A 14,160-nucleotide genomic window follows, 5' to 3' on the forward strand; every position below is an offset into this window, starting at 1 on the left:
AATCAACACTCATGGATATGTCCGACTACCAAACTGGGGCAGAAAATTTTCTTTTGTTTTGTCTATTTTGTGGAAGTCAGGTGCCCATCTGAAGAGCAGGGAAGGACAACACTAGTTTCAAAGAATAGAAAGCAGTTCATACCCAAGCAATTAGGAACCCGCCTGGAGAAACAAGGGAGGACAAGTCAAAGAAAAGTTGTTTCAAGAAGAAGACAGTTCAAGTCAAGCAATCAGGAGCCCACCTGGAGAGCAAAGGAATACAATTCAAGCTTCAGCAATCAGGCGCCCACCTGGAAAGCAAGGGAATACACTTCAAGTTTTGGCAATCAGGCGCCGACCTGGAGAGCAAGGGAATACAATTCAAGTTTTGGCAATCAGGCGCCCACCTGGAGAGCAAGGGAATACAATTCAAGTTTTGGCAATCAGGCGCCCACCTGGAGAGCAAGGGAATACAGTTCAAGTATTGGTAATCAGGAGCCCACCTGAAGAACGAAGGGAAGCAGCAAGTCAAGTGTTGGTAATCAGGAGTCCATCTGAAGAATGAAGGGAAGCAGTTCAAGTTTCGAGGAAAAGCAGTGCAAGTATTGGCAATCAGGAGCCCACCCGGAGAACGAAGGGAAGCAACAAAGTTCAAAGGAGTTCAGCAATCAGGAACCCACCTGAAAAACGAAGGGAAGCAGTTCAAGTTTCGAGGAAAAATAGAGCAAGTGTTGGTAATCAGGAGCTCACCTAGAGAACGAAGGGAAGAAACAAGGTTCAAAGGAAGACAACAATCAGGAGCCCACTTGAAGAACAAAGGGAAAGCATCTCAGAATGCAATTCAAGTCAGCAACAAAGGAATCTCGCTCAGAGAGTACAAGTCAGGAGGGCAGCAGAAATTGCAAGTTCAAGTTTGAAGATATAGATAGGATTCTTGTAATTCGTATATCATAGTTTAGTCTGACTTCTTTTATTTTGTCACGGTGTAATAGGGAGTTCAGTAAGCAGAAACAGCAGCAATAGCAACAAAATCGCAGTTCTTCGGTAGTGCCAGCTACCAAAACTTCTTGAACTACATGCGACCTGATTCCCCTATAACCCGGGATATGTAGGTTGTCCAAAACCAAGACTCGGTTGCACCCTTTCTCTTTTCTCTTATCCTTATTTCTTCCCTTTTGAATAAAAATATGTTCAAAAATTAGTCACATGGCTCACCTTATCTTTACTTGAAAACTCTTCATGTTTCCAAGCAAAGAGAGGCAGCTGTGAGCACCTAATTTTTGACAATATTTAATTTTTTATCACTTCTTCTATGTAAATATTTTAGGGGTTTTAACTTACAATTTTTAGATTTGTTACACTTTTTATTATAGGGTAAAAATACAAAATTTTAAAAGGTGAATTATTACTATTAATATTATTTTATTTTTATTTTTATTTTAAAATAATAAAAAAATTCCGAAAAATATTTTTTTTTAATTTTCAAGAGTGATTTAAAAAATAAGAAAAAGGAAAATATTGAATAAAAAAATAAAAGTAAAAGTAGGTGGAATTCTCTTTTAAAAAGTAAAAGAAAGTAGAAAATTAAAAAAAATTAAAGTAAAGTTTTGTGGAAATTTAAAAAAAAATAAAAAGTAAAAGAAAGTTGGAATTAAAAAATAAATATAAAGGTATCTAAAAATTAAAAAAATTAAAGTAAAAGAAAGTAGCATTTTTAAAAGAAAAGCAAAAGAAAGTGGATTGTTTTTTTAAGAAAAGTTAAATAAGTGGAGTTCTCTTTTAAAAAGTAAAAAAAAGTGGGATTTAAATAAGATAATAGTAATTAAAGTTGGAATTTAAATAATAAAAGTAAAGAAATGTGGGATTTATTTTATTAATAAAAGCAATTTGTAAGTGGAATTTCTTTTAATTAAAAAATAATAAAATAATAGAATATTTTTTAAAAAAAAATCTGAAAAATCTCGAAAATTTTGCTATAAATAGAAGAGAAAATTTGAGAAGAAGAAAAAAAGAAGAAAAGAAGAGAGGGTGAGGAGAGAAATTTAGGTTGAAAGTTTTCATTAAATTTTTCTTTCAACATTTTGGGCCTTGAATCTTGGGTTTGAAGAAGAGTTGATAGAGATTTTGTTGTTGCTGCTGTATTGTCCCTACAACTTTCAGATTTTATTCATTTGAATTCACTCTCTTGTAGGTATGTAATTCAAGCTTGAGTTAAAAAATGTCGGAGCATCTTTATTGAAGCAGAAGCAAATTGATTTGGTTCTTTTGATAAAGTTTCTTTTGTATTGGATCTGCTCGCATGAATGATGTTTGTTTGATTGAGTGAATTGAGATTTGCAAATGTTAACGTTATTTTAGTATGTACATGACTTTATCTAGTTTTTGTTTTATTTTTATTTTTATTTTTTACTTTTATTTTTTTATTTTTTTGGCTCATGACTTGTAACCAGCATGTATTGTTTTGTTTACATTTAGATTTCAAGCCAATGTAGCATCATGTTCATATTTTGAAATTTAAAGAAGTATGTGAAGTTGAACAATTTGTCAACATTAAGATGTAAAAAAAAAAATAGATTGCGTTAGTGGAAGGACCTTATCTTCAATTTATGTTATTGGCTGCATATTTTCTTAAATTAACTATGTGAAGATTCAACTTCCTCTGCTTCAAAATGGTACTGTAGAAGTTATAGTGGTGATACTAAAACTTTATCTTTAGCATAGTGTTAAATAAATTAATTACTTTAAGTGTTCTTTGTTATAATCAAGTTTAAAATGCATTTTGTATGTCCATGTTTGTTTTGTTCCTTCTGGTTCATCCGAATAGTTCTCAGCATGGTTTCTTTTTCTTTTTATGCTCATATGGTCATTTAAGATTCATTATTTTGTTATAAAATTTTGTTAGTTTCTTTCTAGAATTTGAAAACGAAAGTCGGTCTTTTGAAGATGATATGGAGATGAACCCAAAGCTGGCACCTGTCTTTTGTTATTTTCACATAAATGCCAACTCCACCTTTCTGAATTGTAGTATGCTATAACAAAAGGCTCCAGTGATATACATGTAGCTAACCCATTTCTTTAGGCCTTTTGTACTTATCAATTTATACCACTCCATCCACAATAAAATCTCAAAACTCATGGGCCTCATTTAATTAATTTTAAATCCATAGAATTCGGGGCATGCCATTTAGCGTATTTTCTATGGCCCTCGCAAAGTTGAAAAATGCGTAGTTGCTTTAGGCGCGTAATTTAAAATTACCTTCTTAAACTCGGGTGTGCATTTCATGTGACCCAAATCTAAATCTCAACAACGTTAAATAAAATGTGTCGTGGACCGCGGGTGCATTTATGTGACGTGGTTCAAGACATATTTTAAATGACGTTGCAATCTTCCTAAAAAATGAATAAGAGCAGTTAATAAGTTAAAATTTAACCATAGGCTAAAACATGTATTAAAATCAGATAATAGGCCAATTATAACAGTTGAGCGACCGTGCTAGAACCACGGAACCCGGGAATGCCTAACACCTTCTCTCGGGTTAACAGAATTCCTTACCCGGATTTCTGTGTTCGCGGACTGTAAAACAGAGTCAATCTTTTCCTCGATTCGGGATTTGAACCGGTGACTTGGGACACCATAAATTATCCCAAGTGGCGACTTTGAATTTTTAATAATAAATGAATCCCGTTTCGATTGTCACTTTAAGTTGGAAAAAACTCCCTTATACCTTTTTCGGGGTGTAGAAAAAAAAGGAGGTGTGACACTAAGGAGTTTTCCCCCGCATAAGGTTAGACAAGTTACTTATCTCAAACCAAGCTCAATTATCCAATAAGCAGGGCTATTCATGGTTTGACAAAAAACCGATCCAAACCGAAAACCGAACCAAACCGATTTAGTAAACCGATATTTTTCTTGGTTTAAATTGGTTTTGGTTTTAAATTTTAAAAACCGATAATATTTTGTTTGGTTTTGGTTCTATTATAAAAAAACGAAAAATAAACCGAGTCAAACCGAAAAATTATATATAAAATTTAATAATTATTTATATAATGTATCACATCTTTTTGTAAATAATTTTAATTATTATATATAGATTTTGGTTTATGCTATTTATATCTTAAAAGATTGCTTAAGCCCAAAGTAATAGGAATTGGCCAATTTCTTTTCCTTAAGAGACTCAAATTCTATAACCCTAGTCCCTACGTATCTACTTTTGCTAACAGAAGACTAAGAGTTACAAAAAGTTCTACCACAAAAGTCAAAAAAAGCAATTCAAATTGAAAGACTATGGGCTATAGTTTGAGAAGTCTTTTATGAACGTAAAAATCTAATTTCAGTAATTTATTACAATGATTACTTTATCATTGATTCAACAAAGTGATGTTAGGCATTACATTTTAAATTAATTTTTCTTTGTTACTCACTTGACCTTTTATTGATTCAACAAAGTGATATTAATCAATATTTATTCGTGGCATCTGATAAAATGGGTTCTAATTTATTTCCGATAAAAAGGACCGAGGTTTAAGATTTGGAGGTCACCTTAAAAAATACTACTCCAGCTACACCAACATCTGCGGCAACTCAAGCACATGGTAACACTCCTGATATTTATACTATGCGCAATCCTCCTAAAAAGCAAAAAAGAACAACTCTATGTGATCGAGACCCTAGGCCTGGGGGAATGGTCGGGAAAAATTTGAAATTTGGCCATACTTCACAAAGTTTACTGATAAAAAAGGCGATCTAAGGGCAAAATGCAATTACTCTCCGAAAGATTTTGCTTATCCTAGTAGGAATGGGACTTCTAACCTTTGGGCACATTTAACTAACAAGTGTAATAAATCCCCTTTCAAGGTAATTGATAGGAAGCAACCAACACTCAAACTTATACCTATAAAAGGAGGGGAACAAGGAAGTTTAGAAAGGGTTGTTTATAATATTGCTAAGGTTAGGAGGGCAATTGCCGAGTTTGTTATAATTGATGAACAACCATTTAAAGTTGGTGAGGGGGAAGAGTTTAAGAGATTAATGTCGGTTATTTTTCCTAATTATGAGTTACCTTCTCGCATTACTGTTGCTAGGCAATGTTTGAAAATTTATCAAGAGGAGAAACAAAAGCTTAAGACTTATTACAGATCAACGTGTATGTCTTACTAGTGATACATGGACATCAATTCAAAATTTGACTTATATGGTCATTACTGCCCATTGGATCGATGATGAATGGAATTTGCAAAAAAAAAAATCTCAACTTTTTTCAAACTCCAGATCGTAAGGGTGAGACAATTGCTAAGGGTATTGAGGCTTGTTTATTAGATTGGGGGATTGAAAAACCATTCACATTGACGCTAGATAATGCGACAGCTAATGATGCTGCAATCAAATACTTGAAAGGGGGAATTAATGATTGGAAAGGTGTCATCTTGGAAAATGAATTTTTGCATGTTAGGTTTAATGCGCATATCCTAAATTTAATTGTAAAAGAAGGATTAAGTGAGCAACATGAGTCTATTTCTCGAGTGAGGATAGCTGTGAAATATGTGAAGTCTTCTCCTGCAAGATCTTCTTCCTTTAAGTCACATGTTGAGAAGGTCAAACTAGACACTCATGGTCTTTTGAGTGTTGATGTTGAGACAAGGAGGAACTCTACATATTTGATGTTAGATACTGCAATAAAATTTGAAAAAGCCTTTTCAAGAATGTATATTGATGATCATAAGTACTTTAACTATTGTCTAGAATTGAGTGGAACGGCAGGGCATCCATCTTCAGAAGATTGAAAGCCTTTCTCAAGTTTCTTGAAATTTTTTACCAAACCACTTTGAAATTTTCAAGAACTTCACATATTACTTCTAATTCTTTCTTTCATGAGCTTTTTAATCTTCAAAGCTTAATTGTCCAATATTCTGATAGTGTTGATTCAATCTTGACTAATATGGCTAAGAAGATGAAACTTAAGTTTGATAAATATTGGGCTGATTTTGAGGATATGAATATGTTGTTATTTGTTGCTGTTGTGCTAGATCCTCGGTACAAAATGAAGTATGTGAAGTTCCTTTTTAGCAAATTTTATATTTTTTGGAGAGAAAGGAAAAGTCTACCAAAGTGATGGATACTTTATCTCGCTTGTATAATCACTATAAGGATTCTATTTCTGGGGCTTCTAATGAAAATATTGGAGATCAAACTAGTGTGAGTCAAACTGATACAATGCATAGTTGTGATGTGTGGCAATCGCAATGGGAGAAATTTCTTGAAGATGAGAATAATATTGGTAATACGAGTGAGCTTGAGAAGTATTTGATGGATGATGTGGAGAAGAATAAGGATTTAAATGTCTTAGCTTGGTGGAAAGCTTCATCTGAAAGATATCCAGTTGTCTTTATGATTTATGATTGCAAGAGATGTGCTTGCTATTCCTACGTCTACTGTTGCCTCGGAATCAGCTTTTAGCACTGGTGGTCGGATTCTTGATTGTTATCGAAGTTCTTTATCAACAAAGACAACTGAAGCTCTTGTTTGTTGTCAACAATGGTTGCGGTCATCATCTAAAGAATGCAAGCTTCAAGATCTTTTAGAAGAAATTCAAAAACTTGAAATCGTCGAAAAAGGTAATTTCCTCTAATACAAAATTTAATTTATTCGTTTTGATTTGGTTTATTTCCTCCACTGCTAACACTATTGAAAATGCTTAGAAACTTTTTACAATGTGTAGAAGAGTTTCCATGAAGAGTAATGCTTATATGATAATTCTTTTTTCAGAATATCCAGACACTGCTTTGAGCATTGACTAGTTTGGAGCTTAAGCTAAGGACGATGATGGAAGCAGCTGCGAAAGTGATCCTTATGAAGAAAAAAGGTAGAAGTGAATATGATATTACTGATTCTCTCATTCTTTTTTTAGTTTAAATACATAATTTTTACTTTTAAATGGATAAAGTTGTCTGTACTTTGGAACCTTTATTTTGGCTGATTTCTTTAATTCTATCATGTACTCCAACTTAGTTCACCCGGCACAGTTTTCTATTTTATCATTTATTAAGAACCGAAAACCCGAACCAAACCGAACCAAACCAACAACAACCAAACCGATGGTTTGTATTTAATTTGGTTTGGTTTTGGTTTTAAAATTTTAAAAACCGATTAAATTGGTTTGGTTTTGGTTTTAATAAAAAACCAACCAAACCGAATCGTGAACACCCCTACCAATAAGAATGCCTTTTCCTCGAATTTCCGACTCTAAACGACCCAAATCTAACCAAAAGCAATTACATACTATAAATATAACTATAAGGAACTAATCTAATTAATGAAATCATGACTTTAACAAGAAATTAGAAAATCTCCCTAAAAAGTCGACCTCGACCCACGTCTCAGACTTGGGCAAAAGTTACAAAATTCGAACACTCATTCAACCACGAGTTCACCTATACCAAAATTAAATCTCGATCAAAACCTCAAAATTTGGTCTAAGAACTTTCCTCCATTTTCCCCCAATTTCCCACCCCAAACACTAATTTAATGATGAAATTAAAGGCATAATTATGGAAATTAACCAAAATAAGGTAAGAATCACTTACCCCAAACACCCACATGATAATCTCTCCAGGAATCGCCTCGCACCGAGCTCCCAAATCAATTTTTGTGTTATGAACTCAAACCCTCATTTTTGAACATTTAAATCTACCCAGGTATTTTCTTTCTTTGCGAACGCGGATGCTTTCTCGTGTTCGCAAAGCACAAAATGCAACTGCCCAAACAACCTCTTACGCGAATGTGAGGTCCCACTCATGAACGCGGTGGTCACTAACCCCAGGCCTGCACGAATGCAGAGCCTCTCACGTGAATGCGTAGGCCAAGTGTAACAACCCGCTCGGTCGTTTCATGAGTTATCGCTTCGTTTCTTCCATTTCTACTTCTTTATATGTTGTTCAGCTACATTTCATCGTATCACGTTGGTTGCTTTGGGTTCAGAGTGATTTTTGTAGAGAAATGAGACACTTAGTCTCTTTTTGGGAAGCTTTAGTTGGAAAAGTCAACCGGAAGTTGACTTGTGAGTAAATGATCTCGGAACTTGGTTTTTATGGTTTAGATAGCTTTGTGAGGTGATTTCGGACTTAGGAGCATGACCAGAATGTATTTTGGAGGTCCGTGGTAGATTTAGGCTTGAATTGGCGAAATTGGAGTTTTGGCATTTTTCGGTTGGTGGTGAAAATTTTGATATCGGGGTCGGAATAGAATTTCGGAAATTGGATGCTAGGTTGTTGGATCGGTTGCAGAATTCGGAATTTTTAGAATCCTTAGGCTTGAATCCGAGGGTGATTTGGTGTTTCGATATTGTTTTGAGTGTTCTAAAGGTTGGAATAAGTTTGAATAGTGAAATGTGACTTATTTGTATTTTTGGATGAGGTCTCGGGGACCTTGGAATGATTTCGGATGGTTATCGAAAAGTTTGGAAATTGGAGAATGCAGCTGAAGTTACTGGTTCTGTCATAACCGCACCTGCGGTTAGGGGACCGCAGGTGCGATGTCTGCAGGAGCGAGGAAGCAGCCGCAGATGCGGCCACAAGTGAAAAGGGCAGAAGCCATAGGTGCGGAAGAAAGAACGCACTTGCGTGACCGCAGGTGCGGGTAGGGAGTCGCAGATCCAATTAAGGGAGATTAAGTGAAAACCGCAAAAGCGGTTTGCTGTAGCGTAGAAGCGGTTCCGTAGGTGCGGGAAATGGACCGCAAGTGCAAAAATTGCTGGGCAGGAGCTATATAAACCTCACTTCGCGAATTTCAGTATTTTATCCACCATTTTTGGCCGAGTTAGAGCTTGGGGAATTCGATTTTAATGAGGAATTTAAGTGTTTTCAATGAGGTAAGCTTCTTGGACCTTATATCTTATGTTTATGGCAATTATTCCATGGTATAATCATGAAATTAATGGAGAAATTAGAGAAGAAATTGGGAGATTAGGGCTTGAAATTGGAGAGTTTTTATTGGAGATTTAAGGGGCCATTTGAGGTCCGATTTTGATGTTCTTAGTATGTATAGACTCGTGGGAGGATAAGGATTCTTGTGATGTGATTTTTATCAAATTTTGAGACATGGACCCGGGGGTCGGGTTTGGTCAATTTCGGAATTTTTGAGTTAATTTGATTATTTTCGCTTGGGCTTTGTTCTTTTAGCGTATATTAATGATATATACTAATTTTGGTTAGATTCGGAGCATTTGGAGGCCGAATCGAGAGACAAAGGCATCGCGGGATAGAGTTTGGCTTGGATTGAGGTAAGTAACGCTTTCAAACTTGGTTCTGAGGGTTCGAAACCCCAAACTATGTGTTCTATGATTACTAGTGAGGTGACACAAAGGCCAAGTGATGGGCGTGTGGGCGTGCACCGTGATAATCGCGGCCTGGATCATTCCATGGCACTGCTTAGTGACTCTTTCTTGATGAAACCTGTGTTGTGATTATGTGATTAAGTTAATGAGCTATAAATCTTGCTAATTATCATATTAAGGCTTCACGCCGATACTATTGAGACCCGAGAGGTCATTTCTTGCTGTCATATCATTATCTTCATTGATATTCTATACTCAGTCATGTTCATGCATTTTAAATCATGCCTTAGTCTCAGTTATTATCATTTAGCATATCATATCATTGTTCGGGCTAGTATCATGATATTATGAGCCCGTGTGTGTGAGACTGGAGAGTAATGACTGAGTGAGGCCGAGAGCCTAATTGTGAGTGACAATTATGGGATCGGGCTGCATGCCGCAGCAGGTATGTTGATGATTATGATAGCACTTGGGTTGCAGGAGCCCCTCCGGAGTCTGTAAACACCCCCCAGTGAGTGCAGTTGATGATATTGAAGGATGGATCTTCCCTAGACATGGATTTTTTTCGAAGTATTTATACCTGGAGATGAATCTTCTCCATAGGGCTGGAATGGCCTTCCTCAGTACTGGATGACTGCGATTAGTGATGTGTATATATATTCCGGGATGGATCTTTCCTGGGCCGGATGACCATATACAGTACCGAGTGGTTGAGCACTTGTAAGAGGAGGTACACGGAACATTTATCATTCTACCTATGCATTTGTACATAGAGATTTCCTGAGCTTTATACTCTGTACCGTTTAGACTATATTTATTTACTGTTGAGTTTGACTTGAACTGCAAGCATGTCTACGTTTTTTCTGTACAATTTAATTGTATTACCTGTTAAGGTTTGATTTGTCACTACCTGTCAGTCCATAGTTTGGACTTGTTACTTACTAAATTGGTGTACTCACGTTACCCCCTGCACCTTGTGTGTAGATCTAGGTGTCTCGGGCCACGGTAACGGTTGCTGATCATTTCAGTTATGGACTTTTCCTTGGAGATAGCGAGGTAGCTGTCTGGCGATCGCAGTCCTACCTTTCTCCTTCCTTATCTTCCTCGTAGTGTATTTGTTGGCTATTCTCAGACTATGCTAGTCTTGTTTTATTTCAAACAGTTGTAGTATTTTGCTCATGACTTAGTGACACCCGAGGTCGGGCTTGTATTTTTCCGCTTTGTTTTGATTTTTACTTTATATCTTTTATCGAATTTCAGTGGAAAACATGGTTTTACTTAAGTTTTAAATGAAATGTGGACTATTTTGGAAACAAGTTGGCTGGCCTAGTTTCACGATAGGCGCCATCATGACCGGGTCAGTTTTTAGGGTCGTGGCAAGTTGATATTAGAGCCTAGGTTACATAGGTCTCATGGGTCATGAGCAGGTTTAGTAGAGTCTAGCGTATCGGTACAGAGACACCTGTACTTATCCTCGGGAGGCTGCAGAACCTTTAGGAAAAACTTCATATTCTTGAATTCCTGTCATGTGAATCTATTGATTCTAGTAACTAAACTTCTGTTATTCTATTCTCTCACAAATGGTGAGGACACGTGCTATCAGTCAAGACAGATGACCACCAGTTGGGGCCATTAGAGGCCGAGGACGCGATTGAGGTCGTGGTAAGTGCAGGGGTGTAGCCCGCACCATAGTTAGGGCAACACCTGTAGATCCACCAGCCGTCCCAACTCATGATCAGGCTCCAGCAGGGGATGCTCCAGCAGCACCAGCTTAGGCACCGACTGTGCCTATTGTTATTGCGGGTCTCCAAGAGACTTTGGCTCAGATTCTGACCGTGTGCACCAGTCTTGCTTAGGCGGTCGCAGTTACTACTGCAGCAGCTACTTCTCAGGCCGGGGGAGGCACTCAGACTCCCGCCGCCCATACACCCGAGCAGGTTGTTCAGGGACTACAAACACTAGAGGCACCCCCAACCCAGTCGGTTGCACCTGCTCAGGATTATGTTGTTCCAGTTATGCCCGATGACGAGCAACGTCGATTGGAGAGGTTTGGTAGACTTCAGCCTCCGACTTTCAGTGGTGCAGAGGGCGAGGATGCCCAGGGTTTCTTGGACAAGTATCAGAGGATGTTACGTACATCGAGTATTCTAGAGACCAGTGGGGTCTCATTTACTACTTTTTAGTTTTCTGGAGCTGCCTTCACTTGGTGGGAGGCTTATGAGAGGCGTAGGCTTGTTGGTGCAGCGCCCCTTACCTGGTATCAGTTCTCCACTCTATTCCTGTAGAAGTATGTGTCGCAGTCTCGCAGAGAGGAGCTGCGCAGGCAGTTCGAGCAGTTGCTTCAGGATGATATGAGTGTGATGCAGTATGAGATGAGGTTTTCTAAGTTAGCCCGTCATGCTATTTGGTTGGTTCCTACAGACAGGGCGAGGATCAGGAGATTCGTGGATGGCCTTGCTTATCAACTACATGTTCTTATGACCAGAGAGAGGGTGTCTGGTGCTTCTTTTGAGGAGGTGGTTGACATTGCTTGAGAGATAAAGTCGGTTCACCGCCAGGAGCTAGTTGAGAGGGAGGCCAAGAGGCCTCGGGGATCTGGTAGTTTTGGTGGTGTTCCTTCGGGAGGTCAGTTTCGGCACGACAGAGGTCGTCCATTCAGACATGCTCAGCTAGCCCGTTCGGGCCACCATGGTGGATCATCTGGCCACGGTTCTCATAGTTCACATTAGGGTCACTCATCTCTCAATGCCCTTCCAACTCAGAGTTCAACTCAGGCACCATCGGTTTAGGGCTCATCTATGACTGGTTCTTCTACTGGGCATCCCGGTGCTCGAGGCTCCCTTCAATCCCCACCACCATTTGCTGGGAGAGGTTGCTTCGAGTGTGGAGATTTGGGTCATATTAAGAGGTTTTGTCCCTGTCTTACGGGAGATTCATCTCAGCAGAAGAGTCAGCCTTCGACTTCAGCACCAATTACTTTCCCACCCGCTCAGTCAGCTCAGGGTAGAGGTCAGTCAGCTAGGAGTCGCCTTAGAGGGGGAGGTCGTCAGGTGGTGGTCAGGCCCATTTCTATGCCCTCCCACCCAGACCAGATGCTATTGCTTTAGATGCTGTGATTACAGGTATTGTCTCAGTCTGCCACAGAGATGCCTCTGTATTATTTGATCCTAGTTCCACTTTTTCATATGTGTCATCATATTTTGCTCGTTATTTGGATATGCCCCATGAGTCTCTTGTTCCATATATTCGTGTATCTACTCCCAGTGGGCGATACTGTTGTTGTGGATTGTATGTATCGGTCTTGTGTGGTGACTATTGGGGGTTTGGATACCCCAGTGGACCTTCTGTTACTTTGTATGGTGGACTTTGATGTGATATTGGGCATGGATTTGTTATCTCCGTGTCGTGCTGTTTTGGAATGTCATGCTAATACAGTGACGTTAGCTATGTCGGGTGTGCTACTGATTGAGTGGCGATGTTCGACTGATTTTGTTCCCAGTAGGGTGATTTCATTTTTGAAGGCCCAGCGAATAGTTGGGAAGGGTTGTCTTTCTTACTTAGCCTTCGTGAGGGATGTCAGTGTAGAGACCCCTACCATTGATTCAATCCCGGTAGTGAAGGACTTTTCGGATGTGTTTTCTGCAGACCTGCTGGGCATGCCACCGGATAGGGATATCTATTTTGGTGTTGATTTGGTGCCGGGCACTCAGCCCATTTCTATTCTATTGTATTGTATGGCACCGACGGAGTTGAAGGAGTTGAAGGAGCGTCTTTAGGAACTCCTTGATAAGTGCTTTATTTGGCCTAGTGTATCGTCGTGGGGTGCGCCTGTCCTATTTGTGAAGAAGAAGGATGGCACTATGAGGATGTGCATTGATTATAGGCAGTTGAAAAAGGTCACCATCAAGAACAAGTATCTTTTGCCTCGTATTAATGATTTATTCAACCAACTTCAAGGAGAGAGGTTATTCTCCAAGATTGATCTCCGTTTAGGGTATCACCAGTTGAAGATCAGGGACTCGAACATTCTTAAGACAACTTTTAGGACCCGATATGGTCATTATGAGTTTCTTGTGATGTCTTTTGGGTTGACAAATGCCCCACCAGCGTTCATGCATTTGATGAACATCGTGTTTCGACCTTATCTCGACTTGCTCGTTATTGTATTCATTGATGATATTCTGGTATACTCACGTAGTAAGGAGGAGCAAGCAGATCATTTGAGAGTTGTGTTGTAGCGGTTCAGGGAGGAGAAGCTTTATGCAAAGTTCTCCAAATGTGAGTTTTGGCTCAGTTCAGTGGCTTTCTTGGGGCACATGGTGTCTAGTGAGATTCAGTCGATCCAAAGAAGATAGAGGCAGTTCAGAGTTGGCCCAGACTGTCTTCAGCCACAAAGATCACTTGGTTTGGCGGGTTATTATTGTCGGTTCATTCAGGGATTTTCATCTATAGCATCACCTTTGACCAAATTGACTCAAAGGGTGCTCCTTTCATATGGTCAGATGAGTGTAAGGCGAGCTTTCAGAAGCTCAAGACTGCCTTGACCACATCTCTAGTGTTAGTTTTGTCATCAGCTTCAGGTTCATATACAGTGTATTGTGGTGCTTCGAGAGTTGGTATTGGGTGTGTGTTGATGTAGCAGGGTAGAGTGATTGCTTATGCTTCTCGTCAGTTGAATCCCCATGAGAAGAACTACCATGTTCATGATCTAGAGTTGGTTGACATTATTCACGCGTTGAAGATTTGGAGACATTATCTTTATGGTGTGTCTTGTGAGGTGTTTACTGATCATCATAGCCTCCAACACTTGTTCAAGCAGAAGGATCTCAATTTGAGGCAGCGGAGATGGTTG

This window comes from Nicotiana tabacum, chromosome 10, assembly GCF_000715075.1.
Source record: "Nicotiana tabacum cultivar K326 chromosome 10, ASM71507v2, whole genome shotgun sequence".
NCBI lineage: Eukaryota > Viridiplantae > Streptophyta > Magnoliopsida > Solanales > Solanaceae > Nicotiana > Nicotiana tabacum.